Raw genomic sequence first — 16,172 nt, forward strand, 5'->3', positions numbered from 1 at the left:
CTTGTGAAATGCTTTGCTGTGTCCAAGACGACTCTTGAAATCATGGAATGGTTTGGGTTGGAAGGGACCTTAAAAACCATCTCATTCCAACCCTCCTGCCATGGACAGGGATACCTTCCACTAGACCAGGTTGCTCCAAACCCCATCCCACCTGGATTTCAATGAATTTGGAAACTGCTGAGAATATGAAGGGCTTTCTCTTGGTTGAAAGGAATTTCCAAGCAGATTCAGTTAAATTGCTTAAAGTTGTCTGTGATTGTTGCATATACTGGTTTTTTGGCTTGTTTGTTTGTTTGTTTTGTTTGTTTGTTTTGTTTGTTTTGTTTGTTTTGTTTGTTTTGTTTGTTTTTTTAATAAACCCATGCCTAACTTACTGATGTGATTACAATAATGCTAAGTCCAAATCAGTTCACACATCCTTTTAAAAATTATAATTATTTTCCTACTAATTTTAAGACATCTTCTAGTTCTAATTCTTTTGGGGAAAAAACCCTGAAACCCCACTAAATTCCAAAGCAGAAAAAGACCCCACAACTTACCAGAACCTGTTTGAGGAGGCCCAAAGCACCTTTGTGTGTTACCAGCTCTGGTTTTATTTACAAGAGGGAAAGATCAGATAAATATAATTCCAAAATGGATTTCTATCTGTGTGCAGCACACAAGAGAAACCCCCAAAATATTATTGTGCTTTTAACAGGGTCAGTTCTGCAAAGTGCTTGTTAAGGCTGCATGTTCTCCTACACCTTGTTTGCAGGAGCTGGTGCAAGTGCCCAGGCTCCAAAGTCTGACTTGATACTCAGTGCCAGGTTGAGGCAGCTGGAGAAGAAAAATCCAGAGCCTGTGGTGCTGACAGTAGATGTATGAAAATGGGAATCCAGCAGTGGTGCATGAGCTTCCTGTGAGTGCCAGAAATGGGTGCCAGAGTGTTCTCAGTGGTGCAGGATTTTCCTGGCTCCTGCTTCTTCTCCTGCTATGCCAATGTATTCAGCTCAAGCCAGTGTTGGCAACTCCCTTCCAGGAAGAACAAGGATTTTTTTTTGTGGACTTCCTCTTGCTTTTCCCTTAGTAAAAGCCTCAAAATGTGAAAAGAAACAAACTGATTTTTTTCTGAGGAATCTCTGCATAAATAACAGAGGGCTGGCATAGGTTTTCCATCTGGTAGTAGAGCACCCAGCATATGACCACTCTGGCAAGCAAATGTGGATTTGCTGCATTGGGCTGATATTGCATTGCTACAGCACTGGGCAGAAGTATGGGAAATGATGAGCCACTTACTGGAGGGGTTTTGATGCAAGTCTCTCATGCAGGGTGAAGAAGTCTAATGGAAGCAATGAGTTTTTAAAAACAAAATTAATGGGCCAGCATAAAAAAGTCTTTAAATTCTACGTGGGTTGACCTGGTTTTGGCCCTGGCAGGGTTACATTCTGCAGTAGCTCTGAGAGGGCATGGTTAGGACATGGAGGTTATTCTGTACCACCTATACCATCATTCCAGGGGCTGGGAAAAGTGACTTTCTCTTCCAAGGAGAAGAGGTTCTGCTGCAGTCAAGACAACTGGTATTGTTTATTGTTGTGGGCTCTGTTGTGAGCATTTTTTCAGGTGAATCACTCTGTATACTTCTGCTATTAATATTGTTGCATAACTTTGTTTTCTTATCTTGTTGCTGTTCCCAGTAAATTGTTCTTAACTCAACCCATGATCTGTGCTCTTTGTGCCTCCAGTTGGAGGGGGAAAGGGGGAGCCGTGTGTGGGTTTTTTTAGTGGGACTACTAAATTGGAGAATACCATTCCTAAACCTTTAGGAATGCTGGTTTATCTTACTCAAGTTCATTCTTTTCTATTGAGGTTGTGCCTTCTTTTCTATTCAAGACATACTTTTTTTATTCTGTGAGGATCTACACAGAATATTGTGTGGCACGATGCAATTTTTGTAAGCTCTATGAGGATGCTTGTTGAAGGTTTGTTTCCCCAGGGAAAAAAAAACTAAGTCACCACAGCTAAAAGAATTGTATATATTTTTTATTTTATTGAGTTAAAACAGTGACTTTTCATTTCTGAATGACAGTTCCAGCTGAGAGCAGCTGGGGAGCTGATGTGGCAGCTGCCTCTGCACCACGACTGGCAACGTGAGGGAAGTATTATGAATTTGGCATAGGGAAGAAGACAAAAAATTGAACAGGTGTGATTCTGGGGAAAAAAAAAAAAGACCAGAATCAGACTGAAAGGAAGAGGAGTAATATGTGCATCATTTGTTTGGGAGCATAAGGGGTGTGAGAGGTTGAGGGAAAAACAAGCTGATATTGTAAAGGTTTGGCGAGAGGAGCCTTGGGAGCAGCAAATTGTGTATAAGCTATATTGATAACTTTCCTCTCTCCAAACAAAACGTTGGAAAATGTTTGTTCTTGTTTGGTTGTTTAGCTATTTGACAGTACTGGCAGGATCCAGCCTCCAGTATATTAAGATGTATGTGGTAAGATCAAGTCTGGAGCACCCCTAATGCAAATTTGCAGAACAAGGAATAAATTTTAAACGTGGTAGAAAAGGACTGGCAGTGCTGCTAGTAACAGGGAAGCAAACAGGCTGGGGAGGGGATACTGATTTTTTGAAGCAGTGTCTTTTTCCACAAAGCAACAATTATTGGTCCATAAACCAGAATTTTAATTTTTTATATTTTTAATTTTTTTTTATTTTTAATTTTTTTAACCTCCATGAAAAAAACCTAAAGCAAAGACATTTAAATGAGCTCTCCAGTGACATTGTTAACTTCAGATGTTTTTTTTCCTTGATTGCTCATGAAAGGTGCTGAGTTGCTGGCAGCCAGTTTACTGAACTGGAGTAAATTTTGACATTATTACTCCCTCAGGTCATCTCCAGCGTATTCCTAACTGCCCAGCTGCTGCCTTTGGCTATTAAAACTTGGTATTTTTTTGGTATTTATCTTCTCTGAGAAGTCTTTCAACAGATATATCTGTGGTGAGAGGAGCTCCTGGCTCCTCTGCTGCTGACAATTTACCTTGTTTGGGATTGATGATGACTGATTTTCAGCTTAAGTGGGAAGTTGACTGAAGCTTTTTATCAGTGTTTTTGCTTGGATATCAACTATGGTATTTACAGGAAAGAAGAGTAATAACAAAAGATGGTTTAGCTTTTGCTGCAGGTAAGAGCTGTTAAGACTGTTCAGACTATTTGTAACTTCTCATGAACCACTGTTTGTGACATCTTTTGCTGCTAATACAAAAATGCTTCCACTTCTAAAGAGGTCAAAATCCCCTTTCTTATTAATAGGGGTCTTCCCTTTGAAAAATACAACTGATATACGGAGGACAGAATGCTCTATGCCCCTTAAAATGAAACTTTCCTTTCCATAGTGACTTTACCCTTTCCTTTACTGATTTACAATCTCAAAAAGGAAAGACAAATATGTCCCTTTGTGTGAATTAGAGCCACAACAGGGGAAAAGGCTTGTTTGGTGTTCAGTAAGATGTCCTGGGCAGCAATAGTAGGAGCCAAACTCTCTATTTCTAGAGTCCAAGTAAATTTCCTTAAATTTTCCACTTTGTTGAAGCCTCTCTTTCAGATACAGCTTTCCTGTGACTGTCATTGAGATTTTAGGTGGCTTCTTTGCTCTGGTTAAACTGAAAGTGATGCTGAATGTCAGATGCTATTTTTCCAAAATGGAAAACAGAGAGTCTTTCTAGAAAATCCGATTTTTCTTGAATGTGTCATTTCAGACAATCTCTTCAGTGAGCCAGTGTTTCATAACACACTATTGATTTATTCTTCAAACACCACAAGTCTTCCACAAGGAGGTCAAATGATAAAATTTATGGAGAATCCATGGCTTAGAATTGAGGAGAAGATAGATCTATCTCTAAAAGATTGACAGTTAAGTTATAGGATTTTTTTTTTTTAATTGAATTGGGAAAAGTGATATTTCATCAGGTACACTTGGGCTGATGTCCTGCACACTCACCTGTTGTTTTGTCAGCCAAAATTCTGAAAACATACTAAAAGCTGGCATCTAATTACTTGCTGTAACATATGCAGAGGTGCAAAACCAGTGATAACTTTGGGCTGGAAAATTATTTCTTTGGTAAGAATGGCATTAAATTGTCCATTGCTTAAACTTAGCCTTTTGAACTCTGTCATTGCTATTTAATTTCTTGGACTTGGGCACTGTAAATATGCAAAGACAGACAAGTTTCTGGCAGTCATTCTCATGGAGATGTATTCATGAGCTGATATAAAAGGACTAGGTCATTAGATGGCAATTTTCACAAGATGGTCAGATGGGAATACCTGCCAGTTCCATTTTCTGGAAGTTTATACAAGACAGAGTTTAACAAAAAAAATAAAATTGTCCTCCCCAGTAATTAAGACAGAGATGATAAAATACAGGTCAGTCAAAGCCCTGCAAAAGGCTGAGATTGAAAGCAATATTTACTTGGGCTTAGTGGTATCACACATGCCTCTGAGATGTCTGCAGGTTGGGTATCTTCCCAAACTGCCCTGGAGAGCTTCCTTGGTTATCTCTGGGCACCAGGAGCCAAGATGATCTGCTGTTACCTCCAGGGATATCTGCTCTCAAGCCACTGTCTATAGAGACACAGTCCTTGGCCTCTTGAAGTGGTGTGAAGGGGAACTGGGAGCTTGCTGGTATGCCTCAGGAGCACAGGTTTAAAGGCTGCTTCTCTGGATTGACCAGAAGTGCATTGTATCTATCTAGAGTTAGATGTATTGCTGAGAAAGATTTAAGGATGAAGTCGATTTTGCTTCAGGTGTAGTCAGCAGCATAGGAGGAGACATGCTGTCAAAAGAAAAGCTGGCAGTTGAGGTGATCTTTGGGTCTTTGAGCACCTTAGTTAGCTTTTACCTCTCCTACACCCCAGTTTAACTGGAATGTCCTCTTTTAACTTGAAGTGAGTCTCTTGCTTTGATTATGGAAGTCCCTTCTAGCCTTACACTGTCCCTTCTTCCTCATCCAGAGAAAGGGAGGATACAAAATGAGCTCTGTCCCTTTTCCCATGAGATGGTGAACCAGTGTCAGAGCCAAACACCCTTCTCAGTAATGCCTTGCAAGACCTCACCTCCTACTTTCTAGATGTTGAGACCTAAGACATGTTGGGCTGTGCTGCTAAATGACCACTTTTCTTACTGCCCTTTCTCTTTTGTCTTGTGTTTTCGTACCTCAGTACATTCCCATCTCAGGATTTCTGAAGACTTACTTTAAAGCAGGATACAACATATCATGAGAAATACAAAACATGGGTTTTGCATTAAATTTGTAACTTTTCTTGTGAGCATCATGGCATAGCTTAAACATGACACTCTAGCTCAGGGAATTTGAAGGGAGACTTGGATGGTTTCCCACCTTTTGCATGAATCCTTTTGACTTTAACCAGTTTCTTCTTGCAACCACAGCACAAACAGAGACCTTTATGTATTTAGGTCTACAGGGATTAGAATTGTCTCATTCTTCAAACCATCAGAGGAATAGCTGGATATTCATGGTGTCTTAAAGGACTAAACAGAGCCATGGGCATTACTAACAAGATAGAAGAAATTTCATGCTATCAGTTAAGGTGGATTTCTTATGTGGAGTAATGGGCACAACCAGGCTACTTTTTTTGAGCACTAATTTTTGGTTATTTAAGGATCTGATACCCAAGCACAGTCTAAATAATGGTGTGATATTTCTTTTAATGAAAAAGAGCAAAGAGTGTGTTCAGTTTCTGACAAGATTCCTTGCTTTACTTTCTGGCTTTGACTGCCTTGCACACAAGTTCTTATGTGTACCCATCGGTTGCATTTTAATAAAAAAAACCCAAAAGCTTTTGTGGCAGAGTTGTATATCCAATATCTTAATGATCCAGTTATTAAAATAACAGAAACCCCTTGTTTTACAACCAGAACATAAAGCTGTATGACCAAATATGACCTGAATGACCAAAGAGACTTAGCTGGCACAGTACTAAAACCAAAGCAGTATTTCCTAATGTACCTTCATTGAAGAGTATTTTCTTCTGGCAGAGATGGAAGACCTAAAACTAAGTAATACTTGGTAGGTGGTTACTTAAGGCAAGGCAGACTTGGAAAACAAATCCTCTAAATGATGCAGGAAAACGCTGGTCATTTTGGCTGTTATAATGCATCTGTCAGTTCTGCTTTGTGTTTCTTGCATCCATGGAGTAGGGTTAATTAATAGGGTCCATTCTTGGGGTTGATTGTCTTGTCTCAAATTTGTAATCACATTTCATCTAACACATCTTCCCAAGATTACTTTATGTTTGTTTTTGTCTCTGGCAGCTGGGTTTGGTGCTGCTCACTTGTCAGCACCACAGGTTTCAGAGGCAGGAGAGAAAGGCTGCCTGATGCCCTTGAGCTCGCTGCAGGCTTTGCTGATTATGCTTCTGTTCACAACACAGTCAATTTGGAAATAAGAATCATTAGCAAAACCCCTCCATGGTTTTCAGTGCACAGGAAAATTTGTTTTTAATTTTTCAATCCACCTGTTCGGCCTCGCCGGGGTTCTGCAGCAGGCAGGAGCACAAGATCTCACACGTGAACTTGTGACAGGGCTCTGCAGTCAGCTGTGTCAAGTAGGTAGAAAAACAGCTGGATTTGTCATTTGGAACACTATGTGTTTGTTCAGTGCAGAGAAGAGCAGAGAATGGTCTGACTTTATCTAGATTGGTTCTTCCAAACACTCTTTTTAAAACCCTTTTCTTTAGCCTTTGTGTGTATTGGCATTGGCTTGTTGCTCCCAGGGAGTAAGATTTCAAGGACTCCTCCACTTCAGATCCACTCTTCCTCCCCAGGTTGCAGGATTTTCCAGGTTTTTGCTCAGTCTTATACCCCAAATATTTTTCATTGAAGTCCTTACCCAGAAAAAGCTTGCTTGGTTTGGCTTCTCCCTGTCTCAGCTGCAGCACCAGCAAGGGGGGCATTCCCCCCCCATTCCTCATCCTTCATTTTTTGGCTGCCCTCATCCAAACCTCACAGGGGTGAAACACAGCTCTCCATTGGCAATCCCAAAGTTACTTGGGATTAACCATTTCCAGCCCCAGGGGAGGCCAGACAGGTGAAACCACTACAGTCTGATACCAAAATAGATAACTGATTTTAAATTAAACACATTTAGCAAATTTTGCAGAGCATTTTATGATACAGAGATAAAAAGCAACACAAAAAGGAAGGGAATTAGTGCTGCAGTATATTGCTTTTCTTCCCCAGTGAGAGTAAGGGAAAGTTCAGATTCAACATAACCGATGAGTGAAAAGCAGAACAAGCTGAAATGTGATTAGTGCAGTGTCAGATGAAAAAAAATACGCCAGCAGTAACTCACTCCTTCTGACAGGCTGCAAATTCTCTGCTTTGGAAACAGCAACTTGATGCCCAATAACTCGGTACACATCAGCTGAAATGATGCCCTTCTTTGGGAAAATGCTGAGGTAGATGAGGAAAAGGATATAAGTGCCCCCAGTTGTGAATGCCCATTCCAGGGGCCCTTGGTGCCTTCAGAGGAGCAAGTACAAGGAGCTCTGTAAGTGGGGAAAATGGTCAGTCATGCTGCTGCCATTCTGCTTGGAAGAGTTCTCAAGCTCGATGACACTGATGGGATCTGAATGCTGAGTTAATTGGGAACTTGTCTCTTTCCTGTTCAAAACAAGTGGAAAATAAATTTGTCTAACTTCATAATTAAGAGAAAAAACCCAAGTTAACGACCTGTTTCTGGCACTGGAGAGAGATGTGTAGCTGATACTGAATATTCAGTATGTAAATCTACATGATATAAAAGAGACAAACTTCCTCAAGGGAGAGAACAGAGCCTTTTTTGATTTTTTTAAAGGATTATAGATCTCTATGCCCCCTGACATCTTCTAATAAGATTTTATCAAGAATATTCAGGTTTAGAAAGCACTTTTTAGCACTTTGACCATCTAAAAAGGGATATGTGTCGGGGTGTTTTGGATAAAAATTTTCTAGCTTTATACCACTGACAACTTCAAAGTGTGTTTGTGTGTTTTAGAATAAGCTTACAAATATAAAATATTTTGAATATGCCTGTGGCTGAGTATGCAGATGATTCAGGTATGTTATCAGACTGCAGCAAGTTTACTTGTAAGGTGTATATGGACAGCTATGCTCCACTAGCTAGAAGATGGGCAGCCAAGTAATTCTAATTTTAAAAATGCTGTGTGAAAGTTCAAATACTCCCTGTAAGAAAAGTAAGTCAGAATAAATAATTTCACTGGGGTATATGGTGTAGCATAGTTTCATTTTAAAATAATGTTTTCTATGTAAAACCATATAGACAAAATATCAGTAGATATGTTGTGATAAATGTGGAATTTGTCATGTCTGGATTGGCAAATGGGGTTATTCAAAAGCAAAAAAAGAGGTAGTACTGTAGCTAATGAAATAAATAATTTGGAGATAAATTAAGGGCCACCTTAGGCATATTTTATTAGAAGATGAACTTCTTAATTTCCCAGGAGAGCAGAATGCAATGCAAGAAAGTGAAAAAGGTGTGGAAAACATGGTAGGTGAACGAGCATGTTTTTTAAGCTGTTGAATATTTGGGAACCTTAATGGTCTTTTTCAGCTCTCAGACTATAGAATGTGTTGAATCGTGGTATCTTCTCTTTTGTGCTGGGAATAGGACTGGCCTGGCCTGTACTATGGGTGTCTTGTACCTTGTTCTTATTTCACTGAAAGGAAGGAAATCTTCCTTGCTATCGTTGGGAGTACTTTGTGGATGTTCTTACCGACATTTTCTTTTGCTGTTCAATCATGTTGTCCATGAGTATCCTCCAAATCCTTTTCAAGTAGGCTTCACTTCATAATATCTCCAGCATGTATTTATTCTCCTTAATACTCACTTTGCCCCCCATCTGTGAGAAGTTTCCCTGTGGCAAAATACTTTCATGTGGTTCCTTACATTTTGGCCACTATATTCTATTCTAATTTCTACAAGAATTTTACATATAAAAAGTGTACAGAGGATGTGTATAAATTAGCATTATAAAAATACTGTATAATATACACTTATAATTTATATGAGATAAATAGATTTGTAAAACAGTTTAAAGTGAGAGCAGCACAAAAATATCTCTCTTTATAGCTCATTTGGATCAGAGGAAGTTTTAATCCAAGGAATGAGAAATGGAGAGGGCAGAAGTTTAAAACCTAAGTAAAAGTTTTAGCTATTTGTTTTTTTACAACAGGACTGAACTTGCAGAAGAAAGATCACAGTGCCCACAGGACTGAATTCCAGCAGTGCCTTACTGCATCCCAATCTTGGGAAGCTCCCCTCTGCTCCCCAAAAGCTTCCAATTCCTTGTTGGGGTAAGAAAGCCAATGTTCAAGTGCATCTGCCAAACAGTGACTGGCATCTTTTTGCCTACATCCTGGACCTCTAAGTGATGGCTTTTTGATGCAGGGGAGTTTGGAGAGTGTTCAGTCTCTGTTCTCTGTGTCTATTTACTGCTTCTGTGTTTAGCTGACCTTTTTTCTGGGAGTATCTGTAAGCCAAAACCACAGCCTTTTTCCCCCGAATACCTACTGCCACTGTTAGCTCCAAAGGCAATTCTCGGGATAAAATACAGCTCTTAACTCTAATTAATATGCCTGACTACTATATGTTATTCAAGTGTTTTATTGTGAATTGCCAAGGGCAGGTGTTTATAATTCATGTACTGCAAAATATTTCATATGGACCTCCTGTTGAGTCCATATGAAAGGAATTTAATTTCTCCCTAGGTCTCTAAGTGACGATTTTGGTTGGTGAAAGGTAAGGAGGGCTGTGCTGCAGCCTAGCATTGTTCCTGTGCTCACCCACCTCCTGCTTGTAGATGCTGAAGAGCTCTGTCAGGACTAAAAAGTTGACCAGACATGGCAAGAGGGGGCATTCATAGGGCTTTCATAAAGCTAAATGTCCTACTAAGGTTCAAAGTATTCCTGTTCAGGAATGGAGACAGACACGGAGCTAAAAGTGGATTGTATGGTTCCCTGCTCTCCTTTTTGCCTCCCTTTGTATCTATCTCAGAGAGAATGCCAATGTTACACTCTCTTTGCTTCTGGACATAGTATGAGGGATGTTCAAGGAGTTCAGTTTCCTCCCAGAATGGTGAATGAAAAAAGAAAACTAATTGGAATAATAACTGCAAGAGGAGGAATAATTGATTAATTCTAGATGCCAGCTATTACTTATTTTGTCATGAGAGAAAGAAGCCCAGCTTATGATCTGTGCATAAAGTGGTTTAATTGCTCTCTCTATTTAAACATTAGCCCACTAATGTCTTCGACTGACTGCAGTGAGAGCAAAAGAACTTTGTGCCTTGGGCGAATTGAGGGAGACCATAAATCAACCATTCTAGTGTCCTGCTTTGCATTGAAAAGAACATACACACATCACATTTAATCTAAACAAGATGTCTTAAACCTTGTTGAAAATTACAGTTTTGAACACTGCCCTTTGTGTCAGGGAATGACAAGGGAGGCTCTCATGACAAAATTTCAGCATAAATAAGCAATAACCTGCACTGATACCTAGATTGACTTGAGAGTTTGATTAATAGCAGTCCAGGAAGAGCACTGCCACCATAAAAGCTGTGTAATTTCCCAGTGGAGCTAGAACTCTTCTTGCATCAGAAAAATGGTAACTTCTACTGGTGAGAAAGTAGTTGATCTGTACCTAGAGTTTGGGGTTGGCTGTGACTGACAAGGGAGAAGATATCTGTCTGGGCTAAGGACACTACTGAATAGCTTCCAAGGGTCATAAATATCCACATGCTCTCATAAGTCAAAGTGTGTAGCATGAGTAGGAAAAGAGCTTGAACTGCAGTGAGGGAAGTTCTGGCCAGCTATTTGTGAAATTATTTTGACTGCATGGGAAATTAGGCAGTAGAATACAGTGGTGTGACAAAACATAGCACTTCCATCCATTCTGTGGAGTTCTTTGAGGTTAAACTAGATTAACATCTCTTATGGACAACAAATATTGTCTATCCTGCATTGCTAGAGGCTCACTGGTGATCACCTGTACTCTTTCTAGCCCTGTGCTTGTGCAATTCTAGCTTAAATATAAGTCCTCAGTCCTGTCTGAAAACAAGCTCAAATTGGACAGACCTAACTAGTCTCTAATGATTGGTAAAATGTGCATTTCTGATTCTTTGGCAAACTCGACTTCAAAAATTGCTGTCTGATATGCAAGTGGAGTGGAAATGAGTGGTTTGGATGTTCTCTGACAGATAATCCCTTCGGGAAATTCCCATCCAAAGTTCACTCAGGAAGTGTACCTGGGTGCTGATCCCTTGCCCTTCTTGCAGTTCTTCTGCTAATTAGTTTCTTGCTAATGAGACCTTTGACTACTTCATCTAGGAAATGGATTATTGGGTCTTGTGGGAAAACCATAGTGTCACTTCAAATTTGGTTTGCATAAAGGAGCAAAAATTTAGAACTGTATATATAAAAGTATTAGTCTTTGAGAACAGCTATGAGTTTCTGTGAAGTTCCTCAGTAAATAATTGAAATTAGTGTATAAATATTGTATTTCTATGATCAATAGAAATTAGCAGTAGATTCATCCTTGTCAAAAGCAGGTCCTTCACACCTGCCAACTCACACTTCACTGAGAAAAGATGAGAAGCCTTTTCAGTGCTTTCTACACCTTCAGGTGTTTTTTTCCTTTTCCTTGTTGCTGTTTTGCAGAATTAAAAAGAAAAACAACACCACAGACCTCTTCCCTTTTCCCCAGAATATTTCCTTGCTATCTACTTTTTCCTTGCTTCGAGGTGATGGTGAATTACACAGCATCCTAAAAACATGGTAATATTTATACAGTAATTTTTTATGAAACAAGACATTTACTGGAATTAGATCCCTTTAACTGGCAGCTTTTTGTCCCCTATGATTTCCTTCATCTTTTTGTGTGTTATAATTTAATTTACAGTGAATACACCCAGACACTGATTATGGGGAGTTTTTGAGCTGTGCAAACTGAATTCCTAGCATTTCTGGTGGTTCTCCAGTATTACAGCCATATTAAGGTCACGTTTATATGAAATATTCCCAAAAGTTTCCTGGTGGCAGTTTGCATGGAATAGCTGCCCTGTAGCCTTGTAACAACAATCAAAAAGACCTAGAGATGTTTTTGGAAGTTTTTATGACTCTTCTGTACTTTCTCACTTGAGTTTGAGTGGGCTTTGTCTGGTTTTCCTCCTCTTACAGCAACAAGAATATCTTGACTTATTTTCATGTTCGTTTTTGGGCACAGGCTTACTGAATCATGCGTCCAAATGCACTGCAGATTTAGGCAACACAATGCTGCAATTTTGGGCTTGCTTTCTCATCCATTAATATTTCACAGGAAACCTGCACATTTCCCAAGATCTCCAGCTCCACTCCCCCATGGAAAACGTGATGGAAGAAGTAACAAATGGTTATTTCTCTCATCCTCAAAGCAAACACACTGCTCTGTGCCAGCAAAGAGAAGTGGAAGAGGAGTTGCTTGTTCCTGTGCAATGCAAGTGCTCAGAGGACAACCAAGGGTTTTAGGAAGCCATTCTGGTGGACTCAGCACCCCTAATTTCAGCCACCAGAAGAGAGATGATGTTTCCTTCTAAACAACTGTATAAGGAGAAACAGCACCAGAAGGAACTGATCTCATTTTAAATGCCTTTGCTGATGGGTGGTAGTTTGGCATTCAAATTCTGATCAACTTTATGTAATCTTAGATCAGTTTTGAATAGTGCAAATAATTCACAAGTTTCCCTAGAAACAGAACTTTTGAAAAGGAGTTGTGACTGACCTCAAAGTCTCCAAAAGCATCACGTGTGGGCAAGGGAACCAAAGCCAATTGAAAATGAACAGCTGGGGTAAAGATGCGTGTATGGAATAATGGTGCTTTATAGAAGTAACTTATAATTTTAATTTTGAAGATATTTTTAAAGGTTACTATAATAACAACAACAGCAACAAATAAAAGACCCCATGTTGGGAGTTAGGTGGACTGTGAGGGGCCTGATACACCAGGCTGGGGTTGCCCCTGCTCCCTCTCTGCCCCCCATGGCACTGTGACAGACTCTGAAAGAATATGAGGAGAAATGGAAAGAGGTCAAGTCACAGATTAAATTAAACAGTTATTAATCCTGCTTTGTGCTTTTCAGCATTTTTTTTTCCTCTGTGGAAAGTGGAGCAGCTGCTGAATTACTTTGTGGTTTTTATCATTGCTTTTGTCAGATGTTTGACTGTGAATTCAAAGCCAGCTCTTTAAAAAGCAAAATGCCGTGGAATATATAACAGGAAAGCAAAGCCAGAAAGTGCATCAAAATCCCTGTAATTTAAGCCTCTGTTCATGGCATGAAAGGGCAAAGTGCACCAAAAAGAAATTGCTTAATTTGTTATAGGAAAAAATCTGTATATAGGTGCTTTATTTAAGAGACCAGCTCAGTAGTGTGCAACACAGTTGTCAGTAAGACAGAGCCTTGCAGACTTGCTTAGGATTCCAAAGTAAGCAATATTTTTAGTAAGACAATTATCCAGCTGTAAAAAGGAAGTTTTACTCTGTGCCTTTCAGGAGCTGACAATATCTTGCTTTTTGTGTTTGTCTTACATTGGACAGATCATATTATTTTTTATTAGAATTTGTGGGAGGAAAAAAGCAATGAAAATGAAATTCCTTATGAAATTGCTTGAAATTGCCTTTCACTTGCCTGAATAAATTTGATATTGATTTTTGTCCCTTTATAAGAATGAAAGGTTGATGAAAGCAATCCCATTGCTTTCATCCCTGGGTAGAGATTATGTAATACATACAGGGCTCAGTCTTTTTTTCTTTTCTGCCTAGTAAAAATGCTAGTGTTTAAGTATTAGACTTACAAAAGATTAGCTGTTGTGATGGGAGAAGAGTTATGCTACAATATCTTCAAAGGCTATCATACAGTGTATGACAGATTAATAACTCCAGTCTTTATATATTTTCCTCTTTGGCTATTTGAGATGTGTGCCATCAAAACTGGTACTCCCCAGACCCGCAGAGAATGTTTTATTTCTTACAACTTTCAATAGAATCAGGAAGGTACCCTTGTATTTGTACAGGAGGTGGAGTGCAGTGGGGCTGGTCACTGGTGGAGTTTCTGCTAGGACTTTTCTGGAGGGTGACAATGTCTCTAGGAGCCCGTGAAGGCGAGAGTTTAAAAGCAAAACTCTTTACCCCTGGCAGAAGAAAACCCATGGTGACAACTTGTTAAAGAACCCATTTAGTGCTGGTAGGTCGGGGTGCAGCTGCAGGCTGAGCTCTGGAGGAGCCCAAGCCCGAGGCAAGAGGCAGTGAACTGCTGACCCTTTGTGGCACAGCCAGGAGAGGGACACAGAGACACAGCTGATGACTCCAGGCTTTCAGGATCAGGCTGTGAGTGGATTCCAGGGGTTCCTTTGTTCCAGGTCCCTCCTCCTCGGAACCAGCGTGAGCTGTTATTTTTTTATTTAGTTATTGCATCATTATTAAATTATTTTAAGGATATGGACATCTGAGACTCTGCTCTGGGAAACCCGGGGTGGAGGTGGTGAGGAAACCTGGTCTGACTGTTTGAGTGTGGGGGGAAGTTTCCTTTACAAACTCTTCCCAGAGCTTGTCTGAGCTTTCTCTGCTTCTGAGGCATTTCTGGTGCATCCCTTACAACTACCTATTCTACGTTTTATTTGTAGCACCTACTTTGATTCAAATAAAAAAATGATATAATGGCATCCAACAAGAGAAATACGGATCTTTCAGTCAGGTTCTGGTTTTACAGGGGACAGAACCAACCTCTTTGGGTATAGCTTGGTGATAGGGAGGGCTCCTTTTAGATCTGTAATACTTAACATTCTTATAACAACTTGTAAAGGCCTGAGCAGATGGTGATGGGCTGATTGGAGCATGATGCCCTGCCAGAGGTGGCACCAAAGGAGCTCCCCATATATTGGTAGAGATGTTCTGCCTTTCGTGTTCTGTGTTGCTCTTCCCAGGTCTAGCCTCTAACTAGGAGAGAAATACTGAGTCTCCTCTGATGACTCCTCCAAATCATAGACACCTAGGAGGGATGGGGAGGTCCCTTTGCCACATAGAACAAACAATCTCATTATAGGTCAATCTTAAATCTTAAGTTGTTTCAAACCTGCTGCTTTTAGCAGTTCTTGAGAAAAGGTTCTCCTTGACCTTTAAATCAGTCCCAGCCCTTAATTTTTATTCTGAGTGAACAGGTATGAGTAGAGATCACTGAACTCTGAAGCCTGCCTTTCTTTCCTAGGCTGAGACCTGCTTACACCCTGTTTTTTCCATTGGTTGTCTCTTTTTAATATTTGGACTGTGTCTGCTGTTCTGGCATCTCTCTGGACTTCTCTGTACCTTGCAAGCTGCTTCTACCTCATAAAAATGCAGAGAGAGGCTCAATTCCTTTACTATTCACCAGCCATGTGCTCCTTTTAAGGCTTGAGTGAGATAAAGATTCCTCATAACACAAGTGCAAAAGTGAATTTTTATTCGAAACATGCAGTCAGATTTGATTTTTTTATAAGCAGTTCCTACACCCACAATTCATTTTAAGGTATTATATTATCTATAGTCCAGTGGGTTGGAAAGCAGTGAACTGCAAGAAAAAATGACATTTCTACACCAATGGTTAAAGTCTAATCACACCTCCCAAAGCAGACAATTTCTGATAGAATGGCAAGTTCATTTTCCTGAAGATACACACTTGATAAATAAAACTTGCTGTTGGCAGGTGGAGTAATTTTTCAGCTCCTGAAAACCCCTTTAAGTTCAATATTGCAAAAAAGACTGTGTGTCAGACACAGGATTGGAATTCTTTATCAATCTGCAGTTGTACCAAAAACCACCACAAGAACTTGGACTGTCACCATCCCATAAGAGCAACGATGGAAAACAAGCTGTAAACCAGTGTTTCTGTTCATGTTCTTGTCCTGTTTTGTGAAGGTTTTTTTCTGTTTTAAGGGACTTAGAAACAGCATCTGCCCAGTTGTTGCTGCAGTATAAGCATGCAGACCACCACTAGGATTCAAATGTGAAGTGTCTGAGTGACTTTATACGAACTCCTGCAATGTCTTATGCACAGATAGTTGTCCTGCAGCTGTAATTCAATTTGTAGTTTGCATATTTTGTCTTGAAATCA

Source organism: Manacus candei, unplaced genomic scaffold (assembly GCF_025592945.1).
Source record: "Manacus candei isolate 608988 ecotype Guabito, Panama unplaced genomic scaffold, ASM2559294v1 h1tg000050l, whole genome shotgun sequence".
Lineage (NCBI taxonomy): Eukaryota > Metazoa > Chordata > Aves > Passeriformes > Pipridae > Manacus > Manacus candei.